Raw genomic sequence first — 12,380 nt, forward strand, 5'->3', positions numbered from 1 at the left:
TCTATCTGTCCCTTTCTTCTCCCTCCTCTCCTGTCTCCCTCTCTGGAATGTTCTCTCCCGGCTCTTCCTCTCTCCATCTCCTCTCCCTGTGTCTCCCTCTCTCATCTCTCTCTCTCTCTCTGTCTTCCCCCCCTCCCTCTCTCTCTCTCATCTGCCTCTCTATCCCTCTGCCTGCCTCTCTATCTCTCTCTTTCCTCTCTCCCTCTGCCCTGTTCTGTCCCTCTGCCTCTCTCTCTCTCTCTCTATCTACCTATCTCTTTCTGTCTCTCTATCTATCTCTCTCTCTCGCTCTCTATCTCTCTGTCTGTCTCTCTCACTCTCTCTCTCTCTCTCTCACTGTCTTGTCTCTCTCTCTGACTCTCTCTCTCTCTCTCTCTCTGCCTCTCTCTCTCTCTCTCTCTCTCTCCCCCTCTCCCTCTTTCTCCCTCTCTCACACTCTCTCTCTCTCTCTCTCTCACTCTCTCTCTCTCTCTATCTGCCCCCCTCTTCCTCTCTTCATCTGCCTCTCTCCCCTCTGCCTGCCTCTCTCACTCTCTCTCTATCTGCCCCCCTCTTCCCCTCTTCCTCTCTCCATCTGCCTCTCTCCCCTCTGCCTGCCTCTCTCTATCTGCCCCCCTCTTCCTCTCTCCATCTGCCTCTCTCCCCTCTGCCTGCCTCTCCCCTCTCTCTGCCGCCCCCTGGCGCTCGGGCAGCTGATGCGGCGTCAGTGTGATGACGCGTTGTGTCCGCTTCCTGTCACCAAGCGCGGTTGCAGCGCCGGCTTGAGTTATAGCAACTGTTGCCTTGTGAATAAAGCGCCGTAGTCACCGTAGTCCTGGCGACTGTTACCCACCAACAACAGCAACCGAGGTGAATATTATTAGTATTATTATATATCTGTAGCTGCCGACAGCTTCTTGCACCGGCTGCTGGCCTCTGCAGCTCCAGCTCGGTCTCTTTCACCGTCTTCTCCCCTTTTTTTCTTACAACCTAGAAATGGTGGATCTGAATAATAAGCTGTTAATATTTAAACTGTAGTGCGTGGTCCGCTCTTTCCTCCAATCTCTTCCACCCCTGGGGGTTTGCAATATTATTTTCAGGTTGCTGCTGCTGTTACTGCTTATTAGTGGATTTCACTTGCGTTTATTGAGGCGGAGAAAAAATAAATTGAGGGTGTAAAATATATATTAATTAACTGCTTTACATATGCAATGATTTCACCTCGATTTAAAGCCCTGTTTACCCGATATTTGTTTTTGTTCCATTTTTAATAATTATCCCTATCTATTTTACAGGTTGTTGTTAACGTTTTCCCCCACACCCTTGTAATATTTACCCAAAGGAGTGTATGTGTTTGATTGCTTTCTGTGTTTGCTTAGAAAGTGTTTTTCATAAACGATACTAGTTTCTTTTTGGAGCAGAGATGATTATTCATTCAGTTCCGTATGCTCCTGTAGGGCTGCAATGGTTTTTGATTTGTATTTCCCCACCCCCATCACTTCACGTTTTGTGTGGTTTGTTGGCTACATTTCTCTGGATTGATGTTGTCTTTATGGTATTATTGGCTTTGTTTGAAATATATTTGATTAAAGAGTTAATAAACGATGTGTTCATAGATTTTTAATGTTGGTGAGTGTGGGTGATGAGGCTTTTGCTCCCAGGCCTTGTGCAATATTTGATTGTGTCGGTTCTCCTTGGGATAGATAGGCTTTCTGTCTCTGTCGGTTCGCTTTGGTGGTCGTGGGATTTTTATTTTGAGGGGGCGGGGCATCTCAAATTTTATTTACAAAAATTAAAAAATATGCAAAATGGCGGTGGATAAAATAATTTCGTGTTATTCTAATTTTACATTGTTGTAAAATTATTGTTTTGATGAGTGTTGATTTTGCCCACTTTTCGAACAAGATAGTGAGATTTGTGAAGATATTTATTATAAATGTTTTATTTGTTCTATTTGTTAGCCATATAAAAATAATACTATTGAGATACCCCTAAACTTTGGACTGTGTGCAGATCAGTTAAATGATGTGTTTAATCAGGCAGCGAGGGTAGTATTGGTTTTTGAAGGCACAAGAAATTGCGGATGCTGGAATCTTGAGCAAAAAAAAAATCAACAGATCAAGCAGCATCTATGAATGAAATGGACAGATGTTGACTTACCTATTGTATTCCTTCAGTAGTTTGTTTTTTTGCAGAGGATTCATTTTATTTAGGGGGGGGGAAGAAACTGCAGATGATGGTTTGCAAAAACAGACAAAGTGCTGAAGTAACTCAGCAGGTGTGGAGAATGTGGACATGTGAGGTTTTGGGTTGGAGCCCTTCTTCAGACTGATTGTGGGGGGGGGGGGGGGGGGGTAAGAAAACTGAAAGAGAGAGGAGGGGAAGGACAAAGCCTGACAGGTTATAAGTTGATACAGATGAGGAGGGTTTTTTGATAGGCAGATGGTCGGACAAGAGATGAAAAGACAAGGTGTGAGACAAAAGGATTGAAGAGCTGCAAATGGTGAAGCTAGAGATTTTATTTTGTGTGTTTCTATTTCAATTCAGTCTATTATGGGCCTGGAGCAGAGTGGATTCAGATTTATTTATTTACAACTTCTTTGTTTAATTTTTATTGGTTAATAATTGTTTTTTGTTTTTTTTTGTGATTTGGAAGGAGGGAAAGATTCACCACATCTTAAATATTCCAATGTAAATTTATTGCACTGATCAGTAATAAAATCAGTTTAAACAGATTATTTTGAAATTGTAGCAAATTATATAGAAACACAAGTGCTGTTTTTTGTTTGTTGGTTTTCTCAAGCAATTGCTTATTTTGCCGTTTTAAATGTTGTGGTTTGTGTTTTGTGTAACCGTACATGGCATATTGGAAAAAAAATAGATTCATCAAGTGGGAATAAACAGTATAATTTGTGATGAAATCCATATTCTTTTATATTATGGTTTATTTTTTATATATATTTAATTCATAATGGTAACTGAATACATATATTGATTTAAGGTGCACAAAAATGCTGGATAAACTCAGCGGGTGCAGCAGCATCTATGGAGCGAAGGAAATAGGCAACGTTTCGGGCCAAAACCCTTCTTCAGACTGATCGGGGGGGGGGAGAGAAGAAAGGAAAAAGGAGGAGCCCGAGGGCTGAGGGATGGGAGGAGACAGCAAGGGCTGACAAAATTGGGAGAATTCAATGTTCATTCCCGCAGGATGCAGACTCCCTAAGCGGAATATGAGGTGCTGTTCCTCCAATTTCCAGTGTTGCTCGCTCTGGACATGGAGGAGACCCAGGAGAGAGAGGTCGGATGGGGAATGGGAGGGGGAGTTCAAGTGCTGAGCCACCGGGAGGTCAGGTTGGTTATTGCGAACCGAGCAGAGGTGTTCGGCGAAACGATCGCCAAGCCTCCACTTGGTCTCACCGATGTAGGTCAGCTGACATTTAGAGCAGCGGATGCAATAGATGAGGTTGGAGGAGATGCAGGTGAACCTCTGTCAGAACAACTGCTTGGGTCCTTGAATGAAGTTGAGGGGGGAGGTAAAGGGACAAGTGTTGCATCTCTTGCTGTTGCAACGGAAAGTGCCCGGGGAGGGGGTGGTACGGGAGGGAAGGGAAGAATTGACAAAGGAGTTACGGAGGGAGCGGTCTTTGCGGAAGGCAAACATGGGGGGAGATAGGAAGATGTGGCGAGTGGTGGGGTCACGTAGGAGGAGGCGAAACTGACGGAGGATTACTTGTTGTATGTGACGGCTGGTGGGGTGAAAGGTGAGGACTAGGGGGACTCTGCCCTTGTTGCGAGTGGGGGGATGGGGAGAGAGAGCAGTGTGGCGGAGTATGGAAGAGACCCTGGTGCAAGTCTCATCTATGGTGGAGGAGGGAAATTAAATTACATCATATTAGATGGCTTATATTTGACCTGAATTATATTTTTGCATAAAACTAAGAAGTAATTAAAAGCAAGTGTGCAATTTAAGGTACAATAGAACTTGGAAATAAAACATTATTTTGGCCTTTATGTTTCTGATAGTGGTAAGACGCATTAAGTAGTTCAAGGTAATGTGGGCACAAATGTGAGAGGCTATAATATATGCAAAGATTTTATAGAGAAAAGGAAGCTTGATTTTGGGTAGTACAGAGTAGAACAGTGATGCCAATAGACTTGGAGGAAAGGACAGTTCAAAGGGAGAGAGGCCTATTAACAATATCAGCGTATGTGAAGTCAGAACATTAACTTGTATGATCAGTAGTTTAATGGGAGAATATTTAGAAAGCAGGTCTTGACTTTCAGGCAAAATAAGTTCCAAGAGGAAATTTGTAGAACATAGCAACTTGGGAACATGGGAAGCATTAGACATTTGGAATAATAGCTTAAGAAAAGAGAATTCCAAAGGTAACACCATTTGGTCTCATTCTTAGTGATAAGGAAGTCCACATTATTTCACTCTTGTATGAGGCAAAAATGCTCTTTGGATGATAAGAAGATTACAGGAATGACAGCTTTATCTTTCGAGTTCAAGATAATTCTGGAGGAGTGAGCAGTTTTGCAGATGAGACCCAGCTCTAGATTGCTTTAACTGGCCTGGCTATATCTGATGCTAAATTGCCCACCACAGCCATTCAAGTCTGTGCCTTTGAACTCAACGGAATGGAGCTGAAAGATTTGGCAGGGTGAGAATAATGGATAGAGAATAAAAAAATGTAAAGCATTAATTATTTGCAGAAATAATGTACATTTTATTTTGTGTGTGATTGATTTACTTTTCACTGGTTCAACTTTTGCTCCATGGATTTTTTTTGCAAACATGTCAATATTAAAGATGAAACTGTAGAAAGAGTGTGCATCATTCTGATACATGCAAACTAGTTATTACATTATGAAGTGTTCTAGGATTCTAAGTTTTAAGGAAAAAAGCCATGGCAATTTTACTTGGTAAGTTGCAAAAGGAGAAGACAACATAAATTTACAATTTATCCAAAAAACCACACCCTTTAATACTCTTGGAATGCTTTTAATTCATCATCTAAAATTATTTCCATCACTGGTGACAGGCTTGCATTAGTTCTTCACTCTAGCATTATCTAGTTCCAAATAAAATTATATTAACCACATTGAATATAAACATTGACCAGTTTACTTCAAATCAACTAATGGAGTGTATGCAGGAAAAATTTAAATGTATTTTTAAAATATTTATCAATTGGAATTTTGAAATTTATTGTGCAGAATTTGATTCAGCAGCTGAGCTATGAAAATGCATTTGTACTGATTAACTTGGTAGATAAAAACATTGAAGCCATGGACTGGATCTTTATCCAGGATGTATCTCCAGTTTTAAATTTGTATGTTAAAACAAACAAAACTGCAAAGCATCAAAAACTGGCTCCAAGCCATTGCCTTCGACTTTTAATTCAAAGACATATGATTGTATGCAATGCTTCAGGATGGTGGGTCACCTTTCAGCATATGACAGCTGCTCAATTGAAATGATACTTCATCAATTTTTTAAACTGAACATTACATTCACAGGTTTTCTGGGCTTCCAGAAACCTGCTACTGAAAGCAGCGTGAGAACAGTATGGCAGATGAAAGGGCTGTCTAAAATGCAATTAAGATTTAGTATTCACGGTTGCTTTCTCACTATAAGAAAAGGGGTCTTTCGGTACCTTTATGAGGCTTTACTACCCACACTCTGACTGTTTTCTTAATTATGTCAGGATAGCTGGTGCCTTGACAGTCTTGAACCATGACTGTCTTAAATTTGACCTTTGGATAGGAGTGTTATCAGCGGAGCAATTTATTGTTGAGAGACCTGCAACTGAAAAGTAGAAGGGAAATGCTCACAGGAGGTGCTATCATTGACATAAGGGTGCACAGAAAAAAGCTGTTTTTGTGATGTATCAGAAAAGTGCCTCACAGTCATTCATTTCATTCAAAGCTGAGATCAATAGATTTTTGCATATTGGAAGAATCAAAGGATATGGGTACAGAACAGGAAAAAGATATTGAGGTAAAAAAAAATCAGCCACATTCTTATGAAAGACTGAGGTGGCTTGAGGGGCAGAAAGGCTTACTCCACTTCTACGCGTTAATGCTTCAGGAGGCTCAGTTTGTCATGTCATGTGATGGCAGCAACCTTGAGACTCCTAATTGAGCATTTTCTCAGTGCTGGACTTGGTAACCACCAGCGCTTTGCAAAGTGGACATAACCCTCCACTTTTTAAAATATTCTATCACAGAGCGCTGAGAGGAATTCAACAGTGGTTCATATGTGTAAGGCAGGTTTAGTCAGGCTGGGCGTCAATTGGAACTTTGTTCAGGATGTCACTAGTCAGATCGAGAGCGTTTAGAGCTGTATCTGAGTTGCTTTCCATAAGTATATCTTATCACTTATCAGCACATAATAATCCACATCCCAACAGATCCACGGGTAGGTATGAATTGGAAATGCTTGCATCATATACCCTCTACCCAGTCCTAACTCCAGTTGATTAATCTGTGCCTTCCTATTCATTTTCAAGCAGATTGAAAGCTAATTTTCATGAATATACAGAGTGTTGTGCAAAATAATTTTTTAAATTATAGATTGACGAAAAGACAATATTTTCAATATTTTTTATAAATCTCTACTGGCTAGTTCTATGCAGTATACCCCCTGTGGCATATACAGAAGGAAAGACATGTTGCTCAGACCTGTGCTCTAACTACTGAACTCTGCTTTGCTGAAAACCACAGGCTTCATTGAATTTAAAAATGCACTAAGCCACATGTTCCATTGATAGATTGCTTCTGCTGTATCCATTAGAAATGCAATACAGAGACGTTGACTTTATATAGAGGGAGCGAATCATTTTATTCCCCTTTTATTCTCTCTCATTTCAGCACAGTGGGCTGATGTGCTTTAAATTAACCAGGAATAATAGGACAATGAAGTTGGAAATAATGACTTGTAGGCAGCACAGACATATTACAGAAGATGTGATATAGCCTTTACTAAATTATAAGGGAATGATATTCGTGATATTGGAGATCCAGTTAAAAAGCAAATATCATTTTGCATTTCTTGTTCCTTATTTGGGTTTAAAAATAGTATTTGATCTCCCACACTTTTTTTGGTTTTACTTAATTTCAAACAATACTTCAAAGAAAGGGGGGCTGATTTATTGCTGACTTCCCTGAGATTGCTGGCTGCCTGCCCTTTGACCGCGTTGTTCCCTCCAGCGTTGTTCCGGGCATAATTTACTCAACAGGAGCTCTGTGGCATAATAAATGGCTAACTGTGGCGAGGCTTTGCAAATTTCTTTTTGAAAACAAATTTAAATTAAAATACCAAAACATGTACATGTGCATATTCACACTCATTCACAAACACTCACTCGAAAGCAACTAAACCTATTTTAACGAACTATATTAAATAAAAAGTTCTACTTATTTTTCTTCTCATTGATTTAAATGCCTCTGCTGTATATGTGCCAGATTTATCCTGTGTATATGCTCTGAGAATAATCTTCCCAATCTGTGAGTGGGGACTTTTGGAATTTGCTCTGCCCTATTGGAATATGTGAGAAGTTCACTAGTGCAATGAGGGTGGGCTTGTTCAAGTCTGTGCTGGAACTGAACATCTGAACATCCACAATGAAATACAGGTAAGTCCATAAAGTGCTGATTTGCAGTTTTTTTTAAACGAAGGTAGCCAGTGTGCAGCACATCACTATACTTTAGAAGGCTATTTCCTTGTATTTTTTTATATGGATATGTGGGCAAAGCTGAGACCCAAGTTACTGTGCATAACTTTGTTATTTTTAGTCAGTTGTGTGGAAATGCATCACTCACTGGACGTGATTGAACCCTGATCAATTTTACAGTCACTTAAGGAAAGCTCTGCTAGCAGATGGGATCTTTGCATGATGGATGATTATTTATCATCTTGGGAAAGTCGTAGTCTGTTTAAATCACTTGCTATGTATGCTTAATTTGCCTCGTGAACAGACTGGCTTGCTAGGCCTTTGAGGACTGGCGACACGTGTCCGACAGGGTAAAGATGTTGAATTTCCTTCACTAAAGATCATTAATGAGTCAGTTGGATTTTTTTACAGCAATATAGTAGTTACCATTGTTTGTATTAAGCTGCTATTGTAGTTTAAGTACTTAAGCTTAAATACACCAGTGAGTTTCATGCATGAGTATTCAAATTAAAAGTCCATGTTTGGATACTGGTTCAAAAACATGACCACTTTATCGCCATATCGTCAAATAGAGGAGAAAGAAAAGTCTGGGGGCATTTCACTACTTTAAGACCTTTGGGGAAAATTATAACTTAAATTAGAAGAAGGTGTGCGGTGTTACTATCTTAACACATTTAGGAATTACAAAGATGTTTCTTCTCATCTGCAAAGATAACAAGAGGCAGAGTGGTGGTACTGAAACCAAGTCATAACGTTTTGATAAGTACATGGAAAATGGCAGAAGAAATATTCAAGCCTGTGTAGATTGTTTGCTTGAGTCCTGAGCAATGATAGTTTTTAGACTTGGAATTGGTGAAAGCAAACTTGATGAAGTGTGCGATTGTTTTTAATGTGATTGTAGCAGAGTGTGGTTAAATAGTATAACTAGAGACAGAATCACTCTGGATAAATTAAGTTATTCAAGATAAAGTAAGATCCCATGGCTTTGCTGTTTTGTCTGTTTTACATGAAAATGTATTCAGGTTTTTACTGTGAAAGCATTGTTGTGGTTACTCAACTCGAGACTTCAAAAATGTTGGGTGTCCATTATTCAAAAGAACATTTATAAATTTAATTATAGAGGTCTACTTGATGGACAGAATCAACTTTTCTCATTCACTCCTCAATTAATTGTAATGTTCCTGCTTTCATTGGCATGAAAGGCCTGCATAATGAATTGTATTCATAGACTAAGCCTTGTACAGTTTTGAAAAAAAGCACTGCATTCAATCACCTTGTCTCTTAATTATTTAGTATTATCCTTGTTACAAACAAAATTCAATGTATTGAATCCATTGAATGAATCCATTTTAAGTGGTTAATTAAGTATAATCATTTGTTAACTTGGCATAAATTCGATGCAATTAATTACTTCATTGGTAGAAATTCTAATCCTTAATATTGGTTTATTTTTTAATTTAAACAATGGATAATGAAATCATAATGTTACGTCATTCCATCTGAAGTGCAGAATTTTTTAGTTGAAACAATGATTGTTGTATATGCTGGATAATATGCTGTTTTTTTACTCAATTAAACAAATATTGGAGAAAGATTTCTAATCATGCCTGTTTGAGAGCAACAGCCATTATTAGACATCTTTCTCCAATATTTGGAGTGAACCCTGGATCCAAGTATGAAGGATCTTTTATGATGAAGTTTTTAACTGTTTTTGATTTGCATATTTTTCAAATGACCCATGTTCTGGATTCCCGTTCCATAATTTATAGAATATGCCTCTGTTTATCAATTTCATGGACTCAAAAAAAAATTGTCTTCTCTATGAATATTGGATATGTTTAGAATGAACATCATTATACAGAAAACTGTATGTTTCATTGCATTTTATAGCAAAGCAGGACAATGTAGAAGATGAAATGCTAGAATCTACTATTGAAGAAGTGAGACTATTGATCAAAGACAACATTAATTTATGCATGGTATATCATATTTGACAACTCCACCAGAATGTTTTAAAGCTATACTTGACAGAATAGATTAAGACAAAAAATGCATGCAGCTTGAAAAAGGTGCCACATGAGGTGATAAAGTGAAATTAAGATATGGGATTGAGGATTGCTTCACATGGAAAACAAGAGTAGGAATATTAAGATTATTTTCAGGGTGGAAGACCATAACCACATAGGTATTGCAAGGATGGGTGTTGTGAACTTGCTGTTTATAATCAACATCAATGATTCAGATGAACCAAGTGAAATGTATATAAAGCAAAAAAGAGAAGAGACGATCAGCAGGCCAGGCAGTGTCTGTCTGTCTCTAAAACTCTCATCTTGTTTGGATATCTGTCTGCGTGAGTGAGCTCAAGGAACTACGCCGAAATGGTACACAATAGCTCGAAAATTGTTGCATCACCTTACTCTCCTTTGCTCGTGGTAGTTTGTATAAAGTTTTGTTCAGATTGAAGTTACATTTCACGTTATTGACATTTAAACGTTTTTAAAAAAGCCCACTTTGAGAAGAATAACTGTGACTGCTGTGAGAATTTTCTGGCAGTTGCAGTTATGACATCACAATGGCATCTCACAGTCCTCCAATCACAATGGGATCTCATTTACATATGCTGCCGTGAACATTCCGACACCCGACAATGACATCACAATGGGATCTCAGCTGCCACCCATCCTACTCACTTTTGTCCCATGGTCGTTCATGACCGGTTTGATGTTATATTTCACAAGTTATTGATATTTAAAAGTTGGATCGGAGATTCTGGCAGTTAGTTGTTGGGAGGGGGTATTAATGTGTGTGGGGGGGGTTAGTGTGTGTGGGGGGGTTAGTGTGTGTGAGGGGTGTAATGTGTGGGAGGGTTAGTGTGTGTGGGGGTGGGTGGGTGTGTATGTGGTGGGGGGGAGGTGTGGGTGTGTGTGTGGGGGTGCTAGTTAGTGTGTGGGGTTAGTGGGGGGGGGGGGCGAATAGGGAGAGGTTTCATTTCCAGAACTTTTCTTGTGGGGGCGGTGGGATGGGATTCCAGTTTGAGAAAGATTCAGCAGTGTGGCATGTAGATTAACCCTGATGAATTCATGCAATTTATAACCTTCACCACACATATGTGCATGCCACCCTTTACATGGTACTACACAAAGACTCTGTCTCTCTTTCTCGCTCGGGCACACTAGTTAGTAAAGCCAGACGCAAGCAGCTGGCTGTTGAAATGTTCCTGTGTATTCAATGGAATAAAGTTGGATTTCACCATGAGTGTGTTTTTATTATTGGGCCGCCGATAAACAGAGTGTCAGAGTCTTGAATCACGTCTCCAACTATTTTGCCAGAATTTATTTTAGTTTATTTTTTTACATCGATTAATGGATAGTTCCTTATGCAGACCAGATCCTTTGGTGTTCGACAGTGACGGTGGCGCATCTTCGAGGTGGAATTCGGGATTTTCATTGATGTTGCCCACCCTGCAGCTGCACCCCACACTGTTGCGTCAATTCTCCTCAATGTGGCGGGCACAGAGGCTGCCCTGCGGGCACAGGATTTCCACTACGCTCCAGAACATACCAATCCGGTAACACATGTTGTGACCCCAGCAGAATCCATCAGAGACCCGGTCTGCCTCCTCCGAAAGTTCAGAGACCTGTGCCAACTTCGCACCAATGTTATCATGGAGCACCACAAGTTTTTTTTTTCCTGCAGCCAACAAGAGGGCGAAACGGTTGCATCCAGATGCCACTCCCAAGGCCGTAACGTGCTCATCCGCGGCAGACTCGTATATGGCATCCTGAATGATAAGGTGAGAAATCAATTACTCTGGGATGAGGAGCTTACACTTGATAAGGTTGAACGTGCCTGCCGGGTTGCAGAATACACTGATACCCATACCAAAGCCTTGGGACTGGAGCCACACCCTATGACGTCCATGCCTTCTATAGGTCCCCACGACAAGCATTAACCCCTCAACAATCACCAATACCCCCAGGGAGGGTAACTGATCATCTAGTCAATAACTGGTAATTGCAATGGCTCACACCCGAAATTTCGTGAGCAATGCCCCGCTTATGGCAAATCTTGTCTCTATTGTAAAAAGAAAGGCAACTTTATTTGGTGCTGCCGCGCCCGTGTCAACAGGGCCCAGTCACAACAAGCTCTCTATGCACTTGAACCCACACTCTCCCACGGGACACTGACTGAAACAGCAGAATCACAATCGCAGAACCTGCAAGAAGTCAGCCAAAACATACATTCTTGTATTCCCGACTCTGTGGCTACAGACAGTGATCCCATGACAACGCTCAGTATCAACAACACCAAGTTTGCCGCTAAGATAGACACGGGGGCAAGGTGTAACGTGATCTCGCTGGCAGATTTCTAAAGAATTCATAACAACGAAACTGTTCTGTAAACAAACTCAAAGTTACATCCATTTGGTGGGGGAAATTGCAACCAGTTGGTACGGTTACACTATATGCCAACTGGCGTCTCAAGTTTACAACTTGGAATTTTTTATCATAAAAGTAGAAGTGCCGCTCCTTCTGGGCAATGATGCGTGCTGTAATATGAACCTAGTTTTCTTCGGCAAAACTGTGTATCAGCTGTCAACCTCTCAAAGTCCTACCCAACAACTCCTCGAACAATACAAAGATCTTTTTGACAATCAGTTGGGCAAGCTTCTCACAGATTACAGCATTGTAACTGACAAGGACGTTATACCTGTCGTTCGTT

General features: G+C 40.3%; 1 protein-coding gene across 1 annotated transcript in view; it reads left to right on the top strand.

Annotated features, from left to right (window-relative positions):
- The first annotated feature begins 711 nt into the window (after positions 1–711).
- rfx3 (regulatory factor X, 3 (influences HLA class II expression)) overlaps positions 712–12,380 on the top strand; it is a 265,213-nt gene continuing 253,544 nt past the window's right edge. The window contains exon 1 of the mRNA XM_055632801.1: positions 712–849. The gene's annotated coding sequence lies outside the window, so the exon portion shown is untranslated. The remainder of the gene's footprint in view (positions 850–12,380) is intronic.

The sequence above is a fragment of the Leucoraja erinacea genome, chromosome 3 (assembly GCF_028641065.1).
Source record: "Leucoraja erinacea ecotype New England chromosome 3, Leri_hhj_1, whole genome shotgun sequence".
Classification (NCBI taxonomy): domain Eukaryota; kingdom Metazoa; phylum Chordata; class Chondrichthyes; order Rajiformes; family Rajidae; genus Leucoraja; species Leucoraja erinaceus.